Source organism: Pseudophryne corroboree, chromosome 7 (assembly GCF_028390025.1).
Source record: "Pseudophryne corroboree isolate aPseCor3 chromosome 7, aPseCor3.hap2, whole genome shotgun sequence".
Lineage (NCBI taxonomy): Eukaryota > Metazoa > Chordata > Amphibia > Anura > Myobatrachidae > Pseudophryne > Pseudophryne corroboree.
The window spans coordinates 224088697-224096766 of NC_086450.1; the positions used below are offsets into that span (position 1 = coordinate 224088697).

The following is an 8070-nucleotide window of genomic DNA, read 5'->3' on the forward strand; positions in this document are numbered from 1 at the left end:
CCTAATGTTCACATTCCTGCATCCTCTCCTGTCTCTCTGAGACGCTGTCACAGTAACACCTTATTACATCTGGCATGGCGTCTCCCGCGGCCTCCGCCGCCGTCCCTGAGCTTCTGCATGCAGAGTGTCAGAGTGGCGATTACGTCAGTCGCGGCCTCCGCTGTGTCCGCGTGGTTGGATGTGCACTTGTCAGCCTGGCGTCTCCTGTCTCCAGTGGCCGGCGCCGCCATTACTGTTTTCATTACCACATGGATTACAAACCAAACTTCCCTCCAAGTGTCTGCATGGGCGCAGCCATCTTGGATTCTGTCAGCTGATCATTTCCTCCAATCTGTTGTCAGTATTGTTAATCTGCATAATTGCCTAGCCAATCCCTTCCTTGCTGCAGGTATAAATACACTGTGCCTGAGCAAGGAAGGCGTCAGTGCTTTGGTTGTCAAACCTAGTTCCTGTTTGTCTCTCTCCTGTGATTGTCTTCCAGGTTCCAGCTCCTGTCTCAAGACTTCCACCATAGAGACCCGCACCAGCATTCCACCTGCGGTGTAGCCTGACTCTCCAATCCATTGTGGATTCATCTGTTTCCAGCTACAACATTACCTGCTTCCAGCCCAGCTTCCAGCAGAGTACAGCTTCTCTTAAAGGGCCGGTGTCCTTTCTACACTTTACCACTCTCCACCGGTATTATTATTTCTCCGCTCTCAAGTTCTACATTTCAGCTCATATTTCATCGCTCCCAAGTTCATTTATTATTTAACTGGTTCCAGCCAGTATCCACTCCGTGCTAACAACAGTCTGGTTCCAGTCAGTATCCACAGCAGCCGTTTTATCTTCAGCAACCCAGCTTTTCCTGGAACACCAGCTGGTACAATCCTGGGTTATCTCCATTGCTACAGTCGGGCCTGGTAAGGACTTTCCATCTAGAAGATTATAAGAACTATCTCACACTACCAGTGCCCTGTGGCTCCTGCCATCCTGTAGTACCCAGGAACTGTATTTATTTTTTGCTGACTTTTACGTTTTCTTTTACTGCTGCTGTGTTGCGGAGTTGTCATAATAAACATCATTGACTTTTATCCAAGTTGTCGTGGTCACGCCTTCGGGCAGTTATTATTCATGTTACTTACATGTCCAGGGGTCTGATACAACCTCCCAGGTTCCGGTACATCTCAGCCCCTACAACTGAGGCTGCCTCCCGTCAGCTCAGGCCCTCAGTTGTGACACAAAGATCTGTTGTTGGAACATGGTGACTATGATGCTGCTCATGTTGAGATTCTACTCAATATGCTTGAAGTAGTTTTAACGTGCAATTTCATCCTGTTTGACAACAAGATTTATCTACAATCTACTGGTTGTGCTATGGGATCCTCAGTGGCCCCTAGTTATGCAAATTCCTATATGTTTAAAGTCGAACAAGCATTGTTTTTTGATGATCAAATTGTCTCAGCTAACATATTTTTCTATACCAGGTTTACAGATGATTTATTGTTAATTTGGTTGGGAAGTCAATCAAGCTTTATTGATCTAATATCAAAGCACAATTTGTCTAATTCTCCGGTCAAGCTGACCTTTGAGATGGACCAACAGATGATTAAATTCTTGGATGTTAAAATCATTAGAAACCAGGATAGTTTTGTAACGACATTATATACTAAAGACACTGATAGGAACACACTGCTCCACTATCAAAGTTGTCATCCAACCCATATGAAAAAGAGTCTGCCTTACTCTCAAATGGTAAGGATTAGGAGAATTAACAACAATCTCGAGCTGGCATCAAACCAGATTGATGAATTAATTGACAAAGAGAATTAATTCTCTTTGGCACAAGTGACAAAGATCTCACTTGTGCCAAAGAGAAGGCAATGACCTTGAATAGATCCTCATTACTACAGAAACAAGGGTCAGAACAGAGTAAAAATAAAAATAAAAATAAATTTCATTGGGTTAATAAATTTAATACATCATCATCAATGCTACTTCAAAAAAATGATGGCTGGTCATTTCCTCAGATGTGGACATCGGTATTGTAGGACACACACATGCCATGTTATTCACGGTCAAAAAATCTCAGAGATCTGTTAGTAAAAACTGATATCTCCAATATTGACACAACAACTAAACAGCATTTCATGTCCACACTTCGTAAAGGATGTTTTAAATGTACATGCACCACATGCAATTTTTTATTAACTGGAGACACCTTCTGTCATCCACATTTAGGGACCAGATTTAAAATTAACCATCATTTGACGTGTGAGAGCACACATGTCATTTACCAACTCATCTGCCATTGCGGTCTTTCATATATAGGGAAAACGCAATGCAAATTCAAGGAACGTATGACTGTTCATCGTTCCTCAATCAGGTTAGCCCTTATAAGTGGGGTCAGTGATTAACCTGTGGCCCGGCACTTTATCTCAGCCAGACATCCTCTTAATAGCCTCAGGTATAGAATGATTGATCACGTTCCCATAAATAAGAGAGGTGGAGACCGTAATCTTTTACTATTAAGAAAGAAGACAGAATGGATCCACAGACTTGACGTTGTCAGTCCTCGGGGTCTCAATGACCACAACTCATTTGCTAGCTTTCTTTAATTATGGAAGAATCATTTGGTGGTGTATAGAATCTCCTGTTTAATATTTTTGGGTGTTTGATGCAGTGTCCTTTATGGACATAGAACCACATGATACAATACTCACTATCCATCTGGTATGTGCTAGATACATTGTTTTTGTTTGAGGGTCTAGTGAAGTGACGTTCATGTTTAACGCTTAAGATACTTTGCTTCTTTTAAGTTCCATTGGAATGTTTTATTCATGAGCGGATGTACCATGTTGTTTAACAATATATCTCTGTGACCGATTATTGCTTTATCATCAAGATGTTCTGATCATGTGCTAGTCTGTTAAGCTAATTATCAGACATTGTATCTGTTACTCTTGTCTTTCATGTATCGGCATTCGTTTGCGGTTGCCTAGTTACTTGTAAATAACACTGACGTGCATCGCGGGAGTGCGTGATGACATCATCCAGCTGCGCCAGAATCTCGGGCCGGGACTCCCGCGCCCGGGAATGCAGCCAATCTTTGTTTGTCTGGGTGATATGTGAAGGGATATAAGGTAAGAAACACTGTTTGTTTGTATTCTTCCTGAAGACAATCTTATTACAGATTGAAACGTTGAAAGCATCCTTTGTGTGACTTCGTTCTTTGCCAACCGTTTGTGAGTGCCGCATCAGCATCCAGTTTTATATATATATATATATATATATATATATATGATTGCAAAAGAATGCCGCGCCACTTGTGATACTACAATTCCCAAATAGTTCAATGAACACTCCCAGTTATTTGGGCGTCAGCTGTCCCCTAAAGAAACGGCAATGGTAGGTTGCCACAAGTGAGAGATAGGGATACCAGATAGGGGTTCTAAGCGGAAAAAAAAAAAAAAAATTTAAAGTAAAGTGCAAATAGTCTGTGCAAAATAAGAGAAAAGTTTTTTTAAGAGTCTTAACTGATGTAGCAGGAGGTCTCTGGGTAAAGGCCTTTACCCAGAGACCTCCTGCTACATCAGTTAAGACTCTTTTTTTTTTTTTTCTCATATCCATTTCCCTTTTTTTTTAAAAACAGTCATCTCTTAGAGAAACTGTACTTTTATTGTATTATACTTACATAGTAACATAGTAACATAGTAACATAGTATCTGAGGTTGAAAAAAGACAATTGTCCATCGAGTTCAACCTATTTGTGGTGTCCTATGCAAGATGGTTTGACTAAAATTTCTGACTGATGCTGCTGTCAGCCATTGCATTTTATCCCTATTTATAGTAACTGTAATGCATGACTATGCACCATACCCCTGGATATCCTTATCCAATAGGAATTTATCTAACCCATTTTTAAAGGTGTTGACAGATTCCGCCATTACAACTCCCTCGGGCAGGGAATTCCAAACACGTATTGTCCTTACCGTGAAAAAGCCTTTACGCCGTATTGTGCGGAATCTCCTCTCCTCTAACCTGAGCGAGTGTCCACGAGTCCTCTGTGTTGATCTAACCAAAAACAGGTCCCGCGCAAGCTCTGTGTATTGTCCCCTTATATATTTGTAGATGTTGATCATATCCCCTCTTAGTCTCCGCTTTTCCAATGTAAACATGCCTAGTCTTTCAAGCCTTTCCTTGTATTCCATCGTCTCCATGCCCTTAATTAGTTTGGTCGCCCTCCTCTGTACCTTTTCAAGCTCCAGGATATCCTTTTTGTAGTACGGTGCCCAGAACTGTACACAGTATTCAAGGTGTGGCCTCACTAGTGATTTATATAACGGGAGTATAATACTCTCGTCCCTAGCATCAATACCCCGTTTTATGCATGCTAATATCTTATTAGCCTTCTTTGCTGCAGTCCTACTTTGGGTACTACTGCTTAGCTTGCTATCTATGAGGACACCTAAGTCCTTTTCCAGTACAGAATCCCCTAATTTTACCCCATTTAATAGGTAGGTGTAATTTTTGTTCTTGTTACCACAGTGCATTACCTTACACTTGTCTGTGTTGAAGCGCATTCTCCATTTGGCTGCCCATGCTTCTAATTTAACTAAGTCGTTCTGAAGAGACTCGGCATCCTCCTCTGTATTTATAGCCTTACACAATTTGGTATCATCTGCAAAAATTGACACCATGCTCTCTAGACCTTCTGTTAGGTCGTTAATGAAAATATTGAACAATAGCGGTCCTAATACTGAGCCTTGCGGCACACCACTTAGCACTTCAGTCCAAGTTGAAAAAGATCCATTAACCACAACGCGCTGCTTCCTATTATCTAACCAGTTTTTGACCCAAGTGCATATTGTGCTTCCTAGCCCTGATTCTTGTAGCTTGTATATAAGTCTCATGTGTGGTACAGTATCGAACGCTTTGGCAAAGTCTAAAAAGATTACATCCACGTCTTTACCCTGATCTAGGTTTGCGCTTACTGTTTCATAAAAGCCAAGTAAGTTGGTTTGACAGGATCTGTCCTTCATAAACCCATGTTGATTCCTTTTAATGACCTTATTGGTTTCAAGGAACTTCTGAATACTATCTCTTAGAATACCTTCCAATACTTTCCCCACTATAGATGTAAGACTAGCTGGTCTATAATTACCTGGCTCAGCTTTACTTCCCTTTTTGAATATAGGCACTACTTCCGCTATACGCCAGTCTTTGGGAACCATACCTGATATAACTGAATCCTCAAAGATCAAAGATAGCGGTTTTGCCAGTTCAGAGTGAAGCTCCATTAGAACCCTTGGATGAATACCATCGGGCCCTGGTGATTTATTAATCTTTAAATGTTTTAATCGGTCACAGACTACTTCCTTGCTTAAATAAGTACCTATCAGTGTGATATTCTCATTATTGAGATTGTGTGCCAGTCCCTGAATTGGGTCCTCTCTAGTGAATACTGTTGAAAAAAACTCATTTAGTGTGTCCGCTATGTCATTATCATTTTTGCTTAAGACTCCCAACTTGTCTTTCAAAGGGCCTATACTCTCCTTTTTTAATCTCTTGCTATTAATGTATTTAAATAATTTTTTGGGATTCGCTTTGCTTTCCTTTGCTACTAGTTTTTCAGTTTCTACTTTAGCCGCTCTTATTTCCTTTTTGCAATTTTTGTTACATTCCTTATAGTGCTGAAATGACTCTGCTTCCCCGTCAGATACTTATTGGTACTGTATTTTTTATTATACTTTATAGTGTTGTGAAACAAGAATAAAAAATATATAATTTTTATATAAACAAATTTTTATAAATATACTGACATAATTTATTTGGTCATATAGAAACACCTTAGGTCGCTTAGAACCCCTATCTGGTATCCCTATATATATATATATATATATATATATATATATATATATATATAAAAACAGGAATATGGGCATCAGCGACCAATGGTGTCTATTGTAAAGGAACTAAAAAAAATTTTTATAAAAAATTCATATTTATTTTACAAAACACAGTCTGATTTCATTAAAAAATGGCTTAAGCAAAAAAGTTCATATAAAAATGGAAAACATGAGAGTAAAAGAATAATAGTACAAAGTACATATAAAAATGAATATACAGTATAGGTATAAAGTGCTTATCTTTGATAGAGGAGGTCAGTCTGGGAAAGATCATAAGTTGGAAGTTGGAAGATTTTAACAACTTTTTTACGAATTATCTGGCACATAATGATCTGAATCTCACCTTTACTTCAAATGTGAACAAAGTACAGATAGAGTTCTTGGATCTCATCCTCGTGGGGAATGACAACAGAATCGTCACAAGAAACTATATCAAACCAGTGGACACCAACAGTTATTTGGACTACAGGAGCAATCATCAAAAGCAGTGGAAAAACAACATCCCCTACTCCCAGTTCCACAGAACTAGAAGGAATTGCAGCGAAATAGAAGAGTGTAATGAACAACTGGAGAAATACAGAAACAGATTCCTGGACAAAAAGTATCCCATTAACATTCTTGACGAGGCGGTCAATAAGACAGGAACCTTGGAGAGGAACGACCTTCTAACGTACAAGAACAGGGAAACGAAGAAGGACTCCACTGCTTTTATTACCACTTACAGTAGACATGAGAAACTCATCAGGCAATTATTGAAAACCCACTGGAACATTTTACTCATGGATCCTGTTTTAAAAGACATACTACCACTGCAACCTGAGATTGTTTTTAAGAAATCTAAAAATCTTAAGGACTTGGTGGCACCAAGCATGCTGACATCTGTGACCAACAACAAGGAATCCATTATCAGGTGTGTAGGTAGCTACAAGTGTGGACACTGCAATGTCTGTAGATATATACACCCAAACAGGAAAACCTTCTCTGCAACAGGTGATGTGAAAGAATTTAAGATCAAGGAGTACATGAACTGTAACTCAAGCTCCGTTATTTACCTTTTGGAATGTGACTGTGGTAAGAAATACATTGGAAAGACGAAGAGACAGCTTAAATTAAGAATCCAAGAACATGTTCGGAATATAAAAAACAAGGTGGAAACACATGCGGTTTCCAAGCATTTTTTACTACACCATAACTCTAATCCTGACGCCCTAACGTACAAAGCCATAGAACATGTCACACTTGGCGAAAGAAGTGGCGACCTTGCGAACCTGCTATCCAGAAGAGAAATGTTCTGGATATTCCAATTAAAGACGATGTACCCAGCTGGATTCAACGAAAGTTATGAAATCTCTCCCTTTCTCTAGATATCTTCCCCCTTTCTTTTCTTGTAAATAAACACTGTGGTGTCTGGTTTTGGTTTCTTATTTCTAGACCCTTTAGTCCAGTTATATATTCTTTAAGGGAACTTGTGCTAAGAAAGACTACAGCCATACCAAGATGGAACGCCCACTCTCGTCCGATCGTGGAAGCTAAGCATTTTATGGGCCTGACCAGTATCAAGGAGGGTGACCTCCGGAGAAGACCAGGTGCTGTAGAAACAAGACATGCACATTGAAGTTTCTAATCACTAAATTTAATATCACTTAACACTTACGGATCAAAAAATACTTTTGGTGTTCCCTCCTCTATTCCTTCCTTTAATTGGTTATTCTAGGGACTGGTATATAATTTCTTTCATTCTTCACATAAACACTTGAATAAGTATTCACACCTTTCTTTTTAAGATATTAATAATAAAAGACACAGGAGCTGTTGCATAGGCACTTTAATCATAATTTATTACAACCTAAATCTAATTTTTACTAGCTTGGGATATATACTTTAATTATTCATATATAATATACATGTTGCTTTATATATGTATGTACATACATGTTCTTGAGTTCCTGGTAATTTATAAATTTTTTATTTCCCCTTCTTTCTATGTTTTTCTGGGCAAAACCTAGAGACCGGCGTAATAAGAGACTATATACTTATACATCGATTAAATGAAGAACATGAATTCACCTATAACTGTCAAAACCTTAAAGAATAATAATCCATCATTATGGCTCACTATTGAAAGACTATCTAAAAACGTCATTTGCGGTCCAAATGCGTCTCAATGTTTAACTGATCTCGG

At 39.0% G+C, this 8070-nt stretch overlaps 1 pseudogene; it reads left to right on the plus strand.

The window, feature by feature from the left end:
- Positions 1-7367: 7367 nt before the first annotated feature.
- Positions 7368-7486, plus strand: LOC134946214 (5S ribosomal RNA; annotated as a pseudogene).
- Positions 7487-8070: the final 584 nt, after the last annotated feature.